This window comes from Triticum aestivum, chromosome 4B (genome assembly GCF_018294505.1).
Source record: "Triticum aestivum cultivar Chinese Spring chromosome 4B, IWGSC CS RefSeq v2.1, whole genome shotgun sequence".
Lineage (NCBI taxonomy): Eukaryota > Viridiplantae > Streptophyta > Magnoliopsida > Poales > Poaceae > Triticum > Triticum aestivum.
The window spans coordinates 106,535,710-106,551,318 of NC_057804.1; positions in this window are offsets into that span (position 1 = coordinate 106,535,710).

The following is a 15,609-nucleotide window of genomic DNA, read 5'->3' on the forward strand; positions in this document are numbered from 1 at the left end:
GTACTCTTCTGATGGAAGTCGGTCGTTGACCACATTGACCACGCCGCGCCGAGAGCACCAGGCAGTGGACGACGACGAGGCCTAGGAAGGGGACGACGCGGAGCCGGGGAAGACGCGGCAGTGGATGCCCACGCGGAGAGGAGTACGACTTACGAGGGTTTACTGGTTCATCTGCCTTCGCCGGAGAATAACAGCAGGTGTGGGTCAATAGAGGGATGGCTAGGCCAGCGATGGGAGTACGGTGGGGCGGTGAGGCCTGCGCGGCAGCACAGCCGGCCGCGGGGAGGAGGGAGCAGGCAGTCCCGCCGCCGCTTGTTTGAGCGGCTGGAGCATGAAGAGCAAAGATTGAAGAAGCACGATAGCCGTTGGATGGACATCCAATAGTCACTGCTCTCGTGTGTTGACTAAGTTGACAGGGCATTGCGTGTGCGCCAACCTTTTTTTATGAAAGCATACGCGTCAACCTGTAGTAGGCGCACAAGTCAGCCTCAAATCTGTGGAAAACAGCAGACAACCCATCTGCCATTATTTCTAATAATGTACAACCCATTTGCTAATTCTTAAGAATTTTTTTGGAGCCCATCTTCTTTTTGTTAGCATTACACCCCATATTGTGGCCACGGTTAAAAAGTATACGAAATTTTGCATATTTCGGTGCGGTCAACTGTTTTTAATCCAGAAATATCGATTCACATTCAAACTATTTTGAAAAATAATTTATATAAATATAAAATCCAAATAATTGTCCACGCATAAAAATCAATGGAATTTAAAATCTTGTAATGAAAAAAATTGAAACTAATTCCCGGTTTGATGTGTTTTAAAAATGTACAGCCCATTTCTGGGCAAACCGAATGAAACTCTCCTCGTCTTGAAAGATTTGCAGCCCAGCAGGGCCGATAAAGCAAGTAGGCCTTGTTTGGGTATTTCTTTAAAAAAATAGAACTGGGCTAGCCATTTTCAGCAAGAAAAAAACACAACTGGGCTCATGATGTGGTAAACATAAATAAAACCCTGGCTAGACGGGCCACGGCCCCCGCACAGCCCCGTTGTTACCCTGATCCGTCGCTAAAACTAGTATAAATAACAACTGCTTGTTCCTCAAAAAAAAACTGCGCGACCTGCTGGGTCCCTGGTGTCAGCCGCTCGTAGTGTAATTCTCTCGTTTATTGACTACGTTGACAATGGCGTGAGCCCCAGATGTCCAACCATTAGGAGGAACCATATTTTTGGGCTTGTAATATAGAGGCACTTGCTTGCGTACTGCCATGACGCTGGTGGGTCCCTACTGTCATCCTCTCCACGTACAGTCATCTCCTTGTTCCTCTCGGTTGTTGATGATGTTGACAACGCAAGAGGGCGGCACACCGCGCACGGCGAGCGAACCAAGGCCGCAAGGCGGAGGACGACGGCGAGGCCTCGGATGGAACGAACAGGAGCCGTGGAAGATGCTCCGGTCCAGTCGCAGGCGGAGGGGAGTACGAGGGTTGACTGGTTCGGGTGCGGGTGCGTGTTGGGGCTGACATCGCTGGAGAATAACAGGACGTGTGGGGGAATAGAGGGAGGGACTGGCCAACGTTGGAGGGTACGTACGGTAGGGCGGCGGAGGCGCAGCCAGCCATGGGATGCGGGAGCAGGCGGAGCCGACGGGGTGGTTCGGTTTGGGCGGCTGGAGGAAGAAGACAAGAGATAGAAGATACACGACAGATGTTGGATGTCAATCCAATGGCTGGTAGGCAGAATCGTTTGTTGACTGGCTAGGCTATTTCCTCGCGGGTCCCAAATGTCAGAATCCAAATCTATCACGGTCATGCAGCCTTTCCTATGAAAATTTATAGCCTATTTGATGTGCTAGTTCGAAATAAGTTTGTGGGTGCTGGTGGGGGCTAATCACTTGGCTTCTGTAATGCACAGTGAGCTCAAGCAGCCGGCGAGAGTGATGTTATGTCCCTTGGTTGGGATTTGTTACAATATTCCACTCTAAATTAAACGAATGGCAAGCCATGCCTTGTTTCAAAGAAAATATGACAGTCACAGCCGAGTTGAAAAGGGCAGGAACATCTAACTCCAGCTTACAAACTGTACAAAAGCACGAGGGTTAATTGTTCATCAGGTTTACAAAAAAACCCAGGTTGAAAAGGGCAACAACATCTAACTCCAGCACTGTTTTCGGCAGTCACAGTCAAATGGATCGGTCAGGTCCATAGAATGAACATCCTGGGTCGTAAAATTTACTGGATTATGACCACAATATGTTGTAAATAGAAGCCCGACACGTTCAGATGCTCTTTTGCCCACCTGAAACTCCTTTTTTTGCTCTTCGACATACCCATCCGTCAAAACCATGCTGCTGATAAACTTAAGCCTGATGGACAATAGTAACCTCGCATTCAGCAGGAAGAATGTGACAAATCTAGTGTTTGCACGGTTGGCTACATATCGTTCTAGCGTTATTGTCTTCAATCGAATCTCATGAGAAGTGAGAAAATCCCGATGCTTACGAATCCACCGATTGGTTATAACTTTCTTACCCCGTCCTGTTGCCTAAATAGACATGAAGATTGAAAACAGTTAAGGTCTAAAAAAGAGTGTCGAAAGAGCAACAGCTGAACGGTTAATTCTAGTACACTATATGCGGGCTTCCAATGTGCGTGTGAAATTATCACCTTTATATACAACTTCTCCAGACATGGAAAGCATTGCAGCAAGCCAATAATCTTGTTCAGATCAAAACTAATCATTTGGATATATAAGATCTTGACAGAATCCAGCACCATTGATAGGCCATCCATGGAGAAACTCTTCATTGAGCATAGAACATAATATTAGTACAAAATGTGTACTCCAAGATGATATATAACTTATGGGCAGAAATTTAAAATGCAGCTTATGGTTACAAGTGTAGATGATAATATAAAGTACCTGAAGAACTGTGGAGCCAAACACCATATTGAAATGAGCACAGAGATCATGTATTACACCCAAGGTCTCCAGTTTAGGCGCAGAGAGGACGGTTATTTGCAACGGTGAATAACTAGAATCAAGGATCAACCTTTGAAGTGAAGGGGCATCTTGGATGATGAGCTGCCTTCCGTCAAAAGAAATTCCAATTCTTACAAGGTTAGGCGACTTTATTTGGAGACAACCGATTCTAACTGTGAAAACAAGCACCAAGCACTCCAGGGCAGGGCAACTGGAGTGGATGATGCTGTGCAATGAGGCCTCCGATATACGAACCCGCACAAGTGAAAGTTTCTTGAGAAATGGGAGTCGAAGGTTTAGTACCAGATTGTCTGGTAGGTAGCACAGCGCAAAGGTGGCGGTGTGGAGAGAGGAGGAAAACCGCGAGATGGACATCGGTGCTGAGGGCACAAGTTCATGGCGTTCGGTATGTGGTATGTGATTTCCAGGGGAATAGTAGAACTCAAGCAGCTGTAGTTCTGTGAATTCAGGGGATTTCAGCCAGGCGTCCACCGTGCAGGGCATGGTATGCTTGCTCAGGTAGCATGACGGGATGCAGAGGCTTTGAACGGAGCCCTGGTGGGAGGAGATGATGGCTCTGGGGATTTCAAAATCATTGAAGAGAGATAGCTGACGACAGTCGAGATTAAGGGGCACGGCGCGCCATAGAGGGCGCCACCGAATTGAGAGGACTTGGGTGCGGCAGCAATCCTTGGTGGGGAGAAGCGAGATGATCTCCCCAAGGACGGCGTCCGGGAGATCGCTGATGCGGTCCACCCGAGATTCTACGGGTTCCTGGGATCCGGTGGGGGCGGGGTCGCCGCTTCTCCCCGCGCTGCCGGGTGCGGGATCTACAACAGGCGTCGCCGCTGGCGGGAGCCTCATCTTCTTGGCGCTGGGGTCAGCCGACTCCATTTTCCTCGAGGGCGTCGCGTCGCGCTCACGGATTTGAGCAGAGTAACGAATGACGAGCCTAGTTGTAGTGCGAGTGAAGAAGAAGGGGAGCTGAGGTTTTTTCTGTAGTAGTGAGGAAGAAGGGGAGCTGGGGTTTTCTGTAGGAGTGAGGTGAGGAATTTGGGGGTACGAGTGGAGCGAGCTGACGTGAGGTGGGTGGGAGCGAGGAGGAAGAAGAGCACCCAGGTTTTTTGGGGGCGGTGTGCTGGGTGTGGGTAGCGCCTCTCATTCAGTAAATATAGGGCTTTTGAATTGATTTTACTATTTACTAGTGTGGATGGGCTGTTTTGTCTTGGGCCCAGAGAAACAATTACTACTAGTACGGTGGAGACACTCTACAGCTACCCAGAAAAACAATTACTACTAGTACAGTGGAGACACTCTACCGCTTCTGGCTCCTCCTAGGTCATTGAAACGTCTCCCTCTACTGAATGCCGTTATACTTTTGTTCACCGACATGCGGGCCATGCAGCGCGCGGGCCCAAATGCCATCCACCAAATTAGAAGGCAGTATGCAGGCGGAGAGTCACCCCGGTCGTAGCGCGGCAGTAACGAGCCATCGTATCACAACCCCCCCCCCACCCCCCACCTCCGCAGTCTAAGTTTGACGGACGAAGCAGCCATCATTTCACTCTTCGCTGAATCCCCTTCTCCCTCACCGTCTTCAAGAAAGGCAACACTCGCATCTGCCACTGTTCTTCTCTCCCAACGAAGGGAAGGTAAGCGGATCCGTGATGTTGGTATATTTTCGTTCAGAGAAAAAAAAGAACTTTTGCAAAGCAGTAACCGATCCTCACTCTCTTTTTTGTTTCATTGTCATTGCGATTGTGTTTTCCTTTCAGTGGTCTCCTAGTATTCGTCAGTTTCATGATGGACCAAGGAGAACCAGGCAAAGATCTGCCGATATTGGAGCAGACGCGGGAGGCTGATCCCCACGAGACAGAGAGCTCCAAGAAGATGGAGGCAGCCACCGAGCCGACCCCAGATACGCTCACGGCCACTACTGAGATGGTCAACGCCCCGTTTGAGGTTACAGCCCCCGTGGCACTGCAGGAGCAGTTTTCCCCCTTCGAGGATGTGTCCCCCCCCCCCGCTGAGCTGCCCAAGGTGATTTTCTTCTTTGCCGATCTCGATTGTGGTTTTTCATCTAAGTATGTGGTGATTAATAATGCAAAATTTTATTAGCTTCGATGCCATGCTATACATAGTGGTTTAAATAACTTGTGTTTCTTATACTGAAAAGTAATTCAGAATTTGTTTCTGTTTCAATTAGAACCCTGATGCAGACAAGGATTGTGTGGTTGTACATGTCACTCGCTATGAGGCGGATGACCTGAATATACGCACTGGGAAAACAGAGTTCTTAGGCTGTTGGATCCTGGAAGCCATTTGCGGTTATACCAATGAAGAGTTGTATTCCAGCCTCACTGTTGTCAGGCGTGTTGTCCAGGGTGTACTGAAGCACAAGAAGTTCAAAGCTACTCCTTCGTTTGTGAGGCATACTGTTCTTGTCAAGCTTACGCAGGAAGATGACGTGGCATGCCTCCACAAACAAGTTTATCAGTGGCAAGGCCACAAGGTTGTCTTCATGAAGGTTCACAGGATTGAGCTGCTGCGGGACGTCCTCGATGATGTTCATGGCAAGGTCCGTCTTGTGTCCAGCCCAAATTAGATCGAGGCATGAAATAGTTGCCCCAGCTAGTGTTTAATAGTAGTTTGGATTGTGTCTAATTATCCGAACCTTGCCTGTTATCGACCCCTCTGGGGCTAGTACTCTGTTTGAATCCGTCTATGGGAACTGCTGCTACTTTTGTGTGCCCGTGAATCATGTGAGAACCATCGTAATTGTTGCCGAAACAGATGCGTCCTCACTAGTTTTTTCATGAATATGGCATGGTAAGACATAAGTTGTCACGGTTTATCATACGAGCAGTGTGTGTTTTGATGAAATAGAGCACTCGTTCGAGAACTGTGCGCCGACGTATACATAAGTACTTGTAAACACTGTTGGTGCTACCCCACTTGTAAGCAGTTGTGCAAAACACGGCACATTGGCTCAGCTCGCTTCAACACTAGGCTATCGACCAGCTAACAATCAACAATCTGCTGTCTGACATATAAGCAACTATGTATCTTGTTACAGTGGTTCATGCAGTTAATTGAGGCCACAATGTAATAAATTCCAAACGTTCACACGCTAGTCCAGCGCTCATGTGGAACACTCACATTAAACTCGTCTTCATAAAAAACTTGAAAAGCATAAGTTAAGCAATTTTATACATCTCAATGATTCATAGAACATAACAAACATATACTAGTTCACAGCAAAAGACAAAGTTGTGAGAAGGTTTACAAATCAGGAAAAAACAAGCAAGGCTTCTCTGAGCAAAGGGCCTCCCGGCAGGCTTAAATTTCCTGGAGTTCACTCTGGTTTTTTCTTGTTGCCACCATCCAGGGTTAGGTTCTCTCATTCCAGAATAACCAATTATAATTGTGGTCTCAGCTGGAATGCTGAACTGAACCATGCAGTGTACTGACCAGTTGAAATGCTTGTGCATTCCACTAAATTTAAGCACCGTTATTTGCAGAAATAAGCAGACCACAATGCCACTTGTCCGCGCACCTGTCCAAAAAACCGTCGTGCAGCCATGCCAGCTAGTCCTCGGTCCATGGAAGAACTGGCAGAAAGTGCATTCCGAACTAGGATGCAGTTGTTTTTGCTCGTCCCTGCACTACAATCAGGAAGTAAAACGTACGAATCAGCTTATTTTAGATTGCGTTGGTCATTCTACCTTAGTTACTACAAATGTAGGAATACCTTGAAGACTGGAGGTTAGACGACGGCAACGAGGGATAGCCATCTCATTTTGCACAGTTGTACTAAAATTGAGGTGTGTGCTTTTGATTGCGCGGATAGAAATGATATAGAGACAGACATCCCGAAACGATATGGAGACAGACATCCCTGTTTGCGCAAATACAAAATACGGTTATTTAAACAGTGACAAATATTTGCAGTGGCATATGATTAACAACAACATCTATTATGTTATAATTAGCACTAGATTGACAGTATGAAGAGTCCTTAAGTAAGTAGCATCACATCACATCAACAATGCCACTAGATTAACATGCAGAACAATAGCATTAGTATTACTGTCATGAGAGTAGCACATGGTCAGTAAATGTGCAATCAAATTTGTGCAGTTCCACTGGGATGAAGCAATGTTAGCGGTGTGAGAGTTGAGTGTAACTGCAAAAACACAATTCATGGGAAACAAAGCAAGACGAAAGCACTTCATAAAATGGTGGTGGCATTGCTTCAATTTATCGACGGCACTAGACCATTACTTATAGTGACATTAGGTGGCATTGCTTAATGCTTCATGTGATTTTACATTAACGGTAGCGATATGGGCGTAGGGACAGCAGGGGCATAAAGTGGAGGCAGATGTGGCTGCCGAGAGCGGCAAACACTCAGGCAGCATGTCTGCATTTGTCCCATTTTTTATCTCCTTGGCGACATTTTCCTATGTGAGCACAATAAATCTAGACTTGCTCATTCTCATTTGTGTTGTCCCCCAACACCCGTCACTTTCTTTCCTTTTTCAACCAAGAGATAGGTCCACTTCCCCCCACCTGTCGCCATCCACCATGCTTTCTTCGTCTTTTCAACCAAGAGACCGGTTGGGTAGCCAGTATCTACTACTTTCCCCCGTTTCCTCTTAGAACCAAGTCCTAGATTCATGCTACAGCTTTCCCACTTTCTTCCCTGTTTGAACCAACTCTTAGAGTCGACTGTATGAACTAGCTTTACCTCTAATAATAGTAAAAGTCTAGGTGGCTTTGGAACAGCGGACGGAAGTATAAAAAGATCCACATGAAGGGATCTGGGGCAGTAGAGCAAGGCATGTTTCGAAGGAATATATACCTGAGGGTCGTCGGCATGTGGCAAAGATGGCGTCGGGAGGCTGCATCTTGGCCACAATACCGCAGGGAGGAAGAAGGGGTCGAAGGCACTCCCGAGCCGGCGCTCTCTCGGAGAGAACGACACGGCCGCCGATCGGGACGCGCGGGCAGCCGTTGGTCTCCTTCCTCGCCGCCGACGACAGCGTGAACGATGCACCTACACCCCTGCCCCGGTCGAGGTTGTCCGGCCGGATTTGTGACCAGCCGTGAGCTGCGAGAGAGTGTGGCCACCTATGTCTTGCTTAGATGTGGAGAGCATGAGAGAGTGGACGAGAGGAACCCTAGTAAAGCAAGTGCTAAGGCTCCTGCTTATATAGATAGTGGAGTGATTTTGTTGTACCAGTTTCAAAAATGCGCTCCTCATGTACAAGTGAGTGGGTGTGATAGAACTAGTGCGTGCATGCACCGCTTCTCTTTGTGAGAGTACAATATTCTATACCCAAAGAACATTCGCCGCAAGAGTAATAGTATAAGTGTGTGACGTGTGAGCTAAACTAAAATGTGCGCGACGTCTACTGTTTTTTAGAAGTTCTGAGGGTAGGGTGTGAAGAGCACATATGTGCGTGACGTCTACGTGCAGATAGACGGTGGGTGCGACGTGCGAGTCTGCGAGAGGACTCGGGAGAGTCGTGACTCGTGAGGGTGCGTGTGCGTGAGAGGGAGGGGGGCACGTATCAATGCAATGCATGTGTCCGTAAATCATTATCCGACAAACATTCTCCACAAGCCTTTTCCTGACGAACGCCGTAAGAACCATTAGATCGGCATCCGACAATGTCAGTTTTGCCATGTCATTTAACACAACATACACTCCTACACACAAATCTTCCACGTGAGTGTTAGCAACTGTCGTATGCTCCCTCCTTTCCGAAATGCAGTGCATATAGCTTTATTGAAAATTCGAACCTCGCAAACTTTTTCTGAGTTTTCGTGTACCAAATTGCACATGTAGAATACCCTGTATATATCATTTCATTCATCTTCGAGAGGTAACTATAAAGATGGGGGAGGAGTCTACAAAATAAGACCATTGTATCACTCGCATCAATTTCAACCATCCTTTGGTGTCAGGAATATCATAGGAACTCTATATGATATGATTTTTATAGGATTTTTTCCTTCAGAGCCAATTGGTTCATAGGAATAGATTCATATACTCCACATTTCAAAGGAAATAAACATGATATCATTTCTATAGCTTTAGAGCCACTTGGTTCAAATGAATGGATTCCTATACTCCCTTAATTTCAAAGGAAAATAAACATTAGCGTATATTCAATAGAAAAGTTACTATGATCTGAACCAAATTACATATCTTTTCTAATCCCTCCTCATAGGAATTGAGATACATGTCATCTTTAGATTCAATAGAAAAGTTCCTATGATGTGAACCAAATGACATCTCTTTTCCAATCCCTACTCATAGAAATTGAGATGCTCCATGTCATCTCTTTCCCTACAACTTCCATGTATACATCTTCTATTCCTAAATAGATAGTACAACCCACTAGTAGCTTTTTTCCAAAACATGCAACTATGGCACAAGAACTATATAGTGTGCCAATAACTTTGAAAGATGGTCGCTGGATGAAGCTAATCCGACAGTGCAGAGATGGCGAATCCGAGCACTACTGGCCATTGGATATCATGAACATTCCACCAGATCTTCCACATGTACAATTTAGAAGACTCCATGGTTGAACTTAAGCATAATGCACAAACCTCAAAACACAATCACTTCAACTTTGTTCTAGAATCTTCTGTATCATAATTTTTTTTCTAAATGAATTGCCATATTTTTTTACTTTATGCTTTACAATGCACAACCCCACGAATCTTAACATTTTTATAAAACTAATTGATTTTGAATGAGATGAACTATAAGAACTAAACGAACATCTACATCATGCATATATGACTCAAAGCTTTACATGCTATAGTGTGTATTTATTCATAATTTGGTTTCAAAATCTCATGCGTTCAATGCATCATTGCCTTTTGGTCGAACCTACGTCCACAATTTTTTGTACGTACTATATCTCCAATGATCCCCGAACCCAAAATGATGCCTCGTTCCCATAAAACCAAGCGGCCCACACATTCGCCGACTCGAACCCGTTTACTACGACGTGGCCCCGCATGTTGTAGTACTCCTACAAACTCTACCGCCGCACTCATCATCGGTTTTCTTCAAGGGGACGAGGGAGAAGCCGATTTGTAGTGGAGGCGCTTTCAAAAAAAAGGATATGTAGCGGAGACCCCTACCCTACCCTAGGGTGCCCTAGGTAGCTGCCGCACGCATCATTGTTTTCTCTTTTCTTTATGCTCTTGCGCCGAGTGAAATGATGGTTTCTTCGTCCGTCCAACTTAATGCGGGAAAGGTGGGGCTTTGTGATTTGACCCCTCGTCGCTCATTTTCTACTACTGCGGCGCTACGACCTGGGTGCCTCCAGTTCCAACCGCTGCTCTAATCTATAATTTGGTGTATCGCACGTGGAACAAGACAGTGGATGAGCCACATGTCGGCCAAAGAGGTCCTGTTAAGTGTGTCGCCATTTCGTGTGTGGACTGACCCTGCTTGAGTTGCTACACCAACACGACAGGAGCACCCTACCACTTGGTTTTGATCCTTGGTGAATCCCGACTATATTGATCTAAAAAGATACGTGCTGAACTACCCTCTCTGTCTCTGTTTTTTATTTTTAGGCGTCTCGGTTTATAGGGCGTGCACGTAGTTCTAGGTCATCCCTTTGACTAACTAAATATGAGTTGCTATGTCACAAAAAGTACTACTATATCATTGGATTCTTAAGCGGGTGTAGTTGTATTTAAAAGTCGAGGGCAGGGCTTTTCCTGCGCGGTAGGCAGGGCAGTTCCGCCTAGTCGGTTCGACAGAGACGCGAGAAGACGAGGGAGTAGGCTGCTGCAAACGTAGGGCTGTGTGATTTGACAGCGAGTTACTGCTGGATAGGTGGGGCCCCGTGATTTGACTTGCCATTATCATTTTAACTGCGGCGCTACGATCGGCGTGAGTCTCCTGATTCCTGACCACCTCCATACAGGTGGCTCTCCCAATGCTCCACCATGTAGTAGAGGCTGGCTCTTGCATGAGAGCCCACTTCTCCACTTTTTCCTTGCCTCTCTTTCCTCCACATATGCAAAAATGCCATGTAAATAAAGCACACTATTGTACATACTTTGACTTGCTCCTACACGTGCTAAGCTTGCCACATAGGCATAAAGTCTGATGTGGCAAGTTAATCAAGAAGAGAGAGACTAGTTTGGTGACCCAAGAAAGAAACGGTGCTAAGCGCGTGCACCTAGGTGAAAAGACAATTTTGAGTCCATAGCTAATTAAATGAAGCAAAGTTAGCAACACCATTTCATTGGAAGAGGTCACTCCTTGGGCAAATGCAATAAATACTAGTACTCCCTGTGTCCTAGTGTCAAAAACGTTCTTATATTATGGGACGGAGGGAGTACGAAGAAAGAGATAGAGATGAGTAAAAAAATACACTTATAGCCAACCTTATAGCTAACCTTGTTGTAGTATGAGTGACCAAGTGATGACTATGTATGACATGCCAACATCAGATAGCCTAACGCATCGTGTTAAATCTCCAAGGGCGCGACCGCGCGAGCGACGCGACGGTCGTGGTAGGCACGACCATGATACGGGCTGCTGGCAGCCCTTGGATCTGAGATCAAACAGTCGCATGCTAAGTTGCTGAAAAATTGCAGAATAACCCTCCAGGATAGGATATTCACCAATAGGTCTAGAATCACGCTATGCAACCATTCGATCTCAGATCCAAGGGCTCTTGGAAGCCCGTATCATGGGAGAATGGAAAGCCACTACCCTGCCGTTTGCACGCTGGCAGTTCGCTCCTACTCGTCCCCGCACGTCCTTCAATACTATGATGGTTCGCTCCTAGTCGTCCCGTCCATTCACATTATGATAGTTCCACTAATCCTAACCCTCCTCCCAAATCCATGGCGTCCCAAATCTCCACGATCGGCAGTGAGTACAAGGTTAGAACCATCATCGGCGATGAGTTCGACGTCATCTACACCCGTTCTTCCGCGACGGTGAAAGGATGCCTTTCTCGCTTCAGACGCATGTTCGAAGACTCAGATGATGAGCGGGTCACTGGGCTAGATGTTGAGTACACCACAGTTCTGGGACGAGAGAAGGATCTAAACGACAAAGGGAGGAAGAAGCCTGGCGTGATCCAGGTTTGCGTGCATGAGTTATGCTTGGTTTACCACATATGCCATGCCGACGTTGAATGCCTGGATTTTAAGAACTTCCTCAAGAGCAACCTAGTAAAATTCGTTACTGTAGACTTTGGTAACGACAAAGAAGTCCTGCGTAGGTAGGCCTCGTTGTAGGCAACCCCTTCGACCTCCAGAAGAATCAGCTGCTGCCCTCCGGTGGCCAGCCTTCAATGCTAAACCTGGCAGGAGCCATGGTTCATCCTTCGTACGGTAAACTGGAGAAACCTCATTACACGTTTCATCGTCATGCATGGCAGCGGAATGTACTAGATATAGACCACATCCACTACGCTGCAATGGATGGCTACCTTTGTTTCAATATCTACAAGGGTTGGATGAAGAGCAAGAGCCAAGTGTGCGGTTCAAGCAAAGAAGTATCGGCCAAGAGGAAGAGGGACAAGGACGAAGTCGAGGACGTGCACGAGGACTCCTCCGAGTGAGTAAGGTGTCAGTATCGTTGCTCATGGTGGTTCTAATGCAGTGTCTATCGGATTAGTTGCATAGTTTAATTTCAGGTGTGCTTAGTTGAATTTGAGGGGTGTATTGTGTTGAGCCCCAACAGAACTATGTTATGTTTCTTCTCGTTACTTCAACTCCTCAGTATGATATATACTACTAGTATTTCTTTAATAGAATTTAGCACCCCAATTAAGCATGTACTAGCTTTTTTAATAGTACTATATTCATAATTTGGCGACGAGCGCTCTCTATATGTACCACCTTTTTTTAATTTCAATTTTTGCTCCATGGCGCAATCCATCATAGTACTACTGTACAAAAGTATACATTTTTAAAAGGCCGGAGTATTGTTCATCACATATATAGCCAGTTAAATTCTCAACCTAGAACGACGTGCATGCCATGTAGTAAACCGATATGAAGGAAGTATAGTAAAAATGAGGTGATTTTACCGAGCGATCGGCGGGGGAGCATGGCCTGTCATGCGGTCCCACGTGTCATGGTGTACCAAGGCGATGCGCGTGTCCCTCTTGAGGCAGAAGCAATACTACGTGGTTTGAGATGATGGCGAACCGAAGTGTGAAATAATGGTTGCTTCGTCCGTCTGGGAAGGTGCGGCATTGTGATTTGACGTCTCATTGCTCATTACTACTACTGGGCCGGTACTAGTGGGGTGCCCCCCCTGCTGTTCTGCACTGTTATTTGGTGCTTGACACGTCGACCCGGTTGCTATATGTCCCACATGTCAGCGACAGGAAGTATAGAATTCATGAAAGGGAGCGTCGACGGAGGAGTATACTACAGAATTCCTGAAAGGGAGCGACTTAGTTTTGGAAAAATCTGTTTTTACGGAGTACGTACCCACTAGGGTTTATAGGGCTCATCTAAGAAACATTCATTTTTCCGTTTGATAAGTTTCAATTCTACTATACTAGTAGTAGTACCATTACATGTTGGATTTCGAGGTGCGTTAGATCACCCGACGTAAGCAGTGTCAAGAGGAAACTAACCAATGCATGTACAAGTTCATGGAAATTTAGTGGGGGTAGTAGTAAAATTTTCTCCTCATGCTGCGAGCCACCGTGCGCGTGGGCGAGGGAGCGGGCGTAAGGCGTACAGTAGTAGGAGTACTACTACTACTCGTAAGCAAGCTTCACCTCATCCTGCGAGCCATCGCACGCGTGGGCCGGGGAGACGGCGTACTAAGCAAGCTTCTCCTCGTTCTGCGAGTTGATAGGAGACATCAAAATTACTCCAGTGTATAGAGCCTTGCCTCTAAGGTAGGCCCCACATGGTTTGCCTCTTTTTTAACATAACACATCAAGTCGCAATTTGTTTGTTCACCTGTGGTAGACGATCCTCCCTCCACCAAGTGGACAACCAGTACATGTGCCAAATTACCACGTGGGCTGCCTTTTTCATACAGAAATGAGATCCACTGTGTACCCGCACGGGTGTGGTTGGGAAAGAGATGGGAGTACATGCACCGTGTGTGCACCTCTTCTCTTCGTGCATGTCCCCCACCTATGTAGTGTGTGTGTGAGAGAGATACAAACCTAGACATAATGCGCCGTCCACCCCCATGCCTCCGCCCAGTCCGACCACCAGTCACCACCACGCCCCACTCCTCCTCACCTTATCTCTCATCTTTCTCCCTCCATTTTTATATACAAGGGGCCACTATCAAAATTACTCCCTCCATTCGGAATTACTTGTCACAAAAATGGATGTATCTACAACTAAAATACATCTAGATACATTCATTTCTTCAACAAGTAATTCCGAACGGAGGGAGTACAATTTCCAGATATACAAGGCCACTAACACTAATCGATGCAATATTAATGGTGTTTGCCTCGTGGTACTAGCAAAGGAGTACATTAATTATCCCTTGCATGCATGCGGGAGTTTGTAAAAAAATGCATCTTGATGTTTCGTGCAATGCACGGGCATCTTGCTAGTCCATGAAAACAACACATGGCAAAATTCCACGGCGAACGAGGGATTTGAATCTGTTGGGAGGGGCTGTTTGGATCTTGCCCGGGGTATCCAAAATATTGGCGACCCTTTTGTCCACCAGTGCCTTTGCCACCGATGAACGAGGAATGGCTCGGGTGCTCATGCTGTCATGCATCCTCCAGCGCGCACATTGGAGACGAGCTCGCACGAGCTGCGTTTTTCATGAAGGCGTTTGAATGCGGCACAGAGGCGTGTTCAGCCGGGCGTGCAGCGAGTGGCGCCCTCAACTCTGACCTAGGACACCGCACCATTCTTCCACTGACGTGTGGGCTCTTTGGGTGCATGGCCTGCATGTCAGTGACCCAACGCAGGCAGCGCACAGCAGAGGAACCTTTGGTGGGCCAGGGCGATCAAAAGCGGGCATTTCATGAACCGGTGATTGTTCATTGAGTGTGACGTCATATTTTTCATGTAGATAAGCCTACTATGTTGATAGCCCATTCGATACATTGTGATTCATAAAGACTGCTGCAAACATCAATGTTCTGCTTATCACAGATAAGATTGATTAATACCTATAACAATCCATGTCCTTAACAAAGGGTGCATGCACGTATAGGTTGAGCGTGTGTCTTGCGTCGTGTGCCATGTGCATGCAGGCGTGCGAGTGTTGCGTGTGTGCAAGGGTACGTTTCAGTGTTGCATGCATGGGTGCGTACGTGCGTGTGTTCGTGAGTGCATGTGTACGTGTTAGTGTTGCACGCCAGCATGCGTGCGGGTGTACGTGTCAGTGTTCCACGCCTGCATGCGTGCGTGTCTTGCGTGCGTGCATGTGTACATGTCAGTGTTGCACGCCTGCATGCGTCCGTGTCTTGCGTGCGTGCATGTGTACGTGCGGGGTGAGGCTACACGTCAATCGACTGACTTTTTCATCTTTGGTCATTAGATTTTCCAGCCGTTGGATACGAAATCAAGGGCCTCCAGTCTATCATCAAACTCCACCCCCCTGAGCCGCCAGCCCCGCCGCCC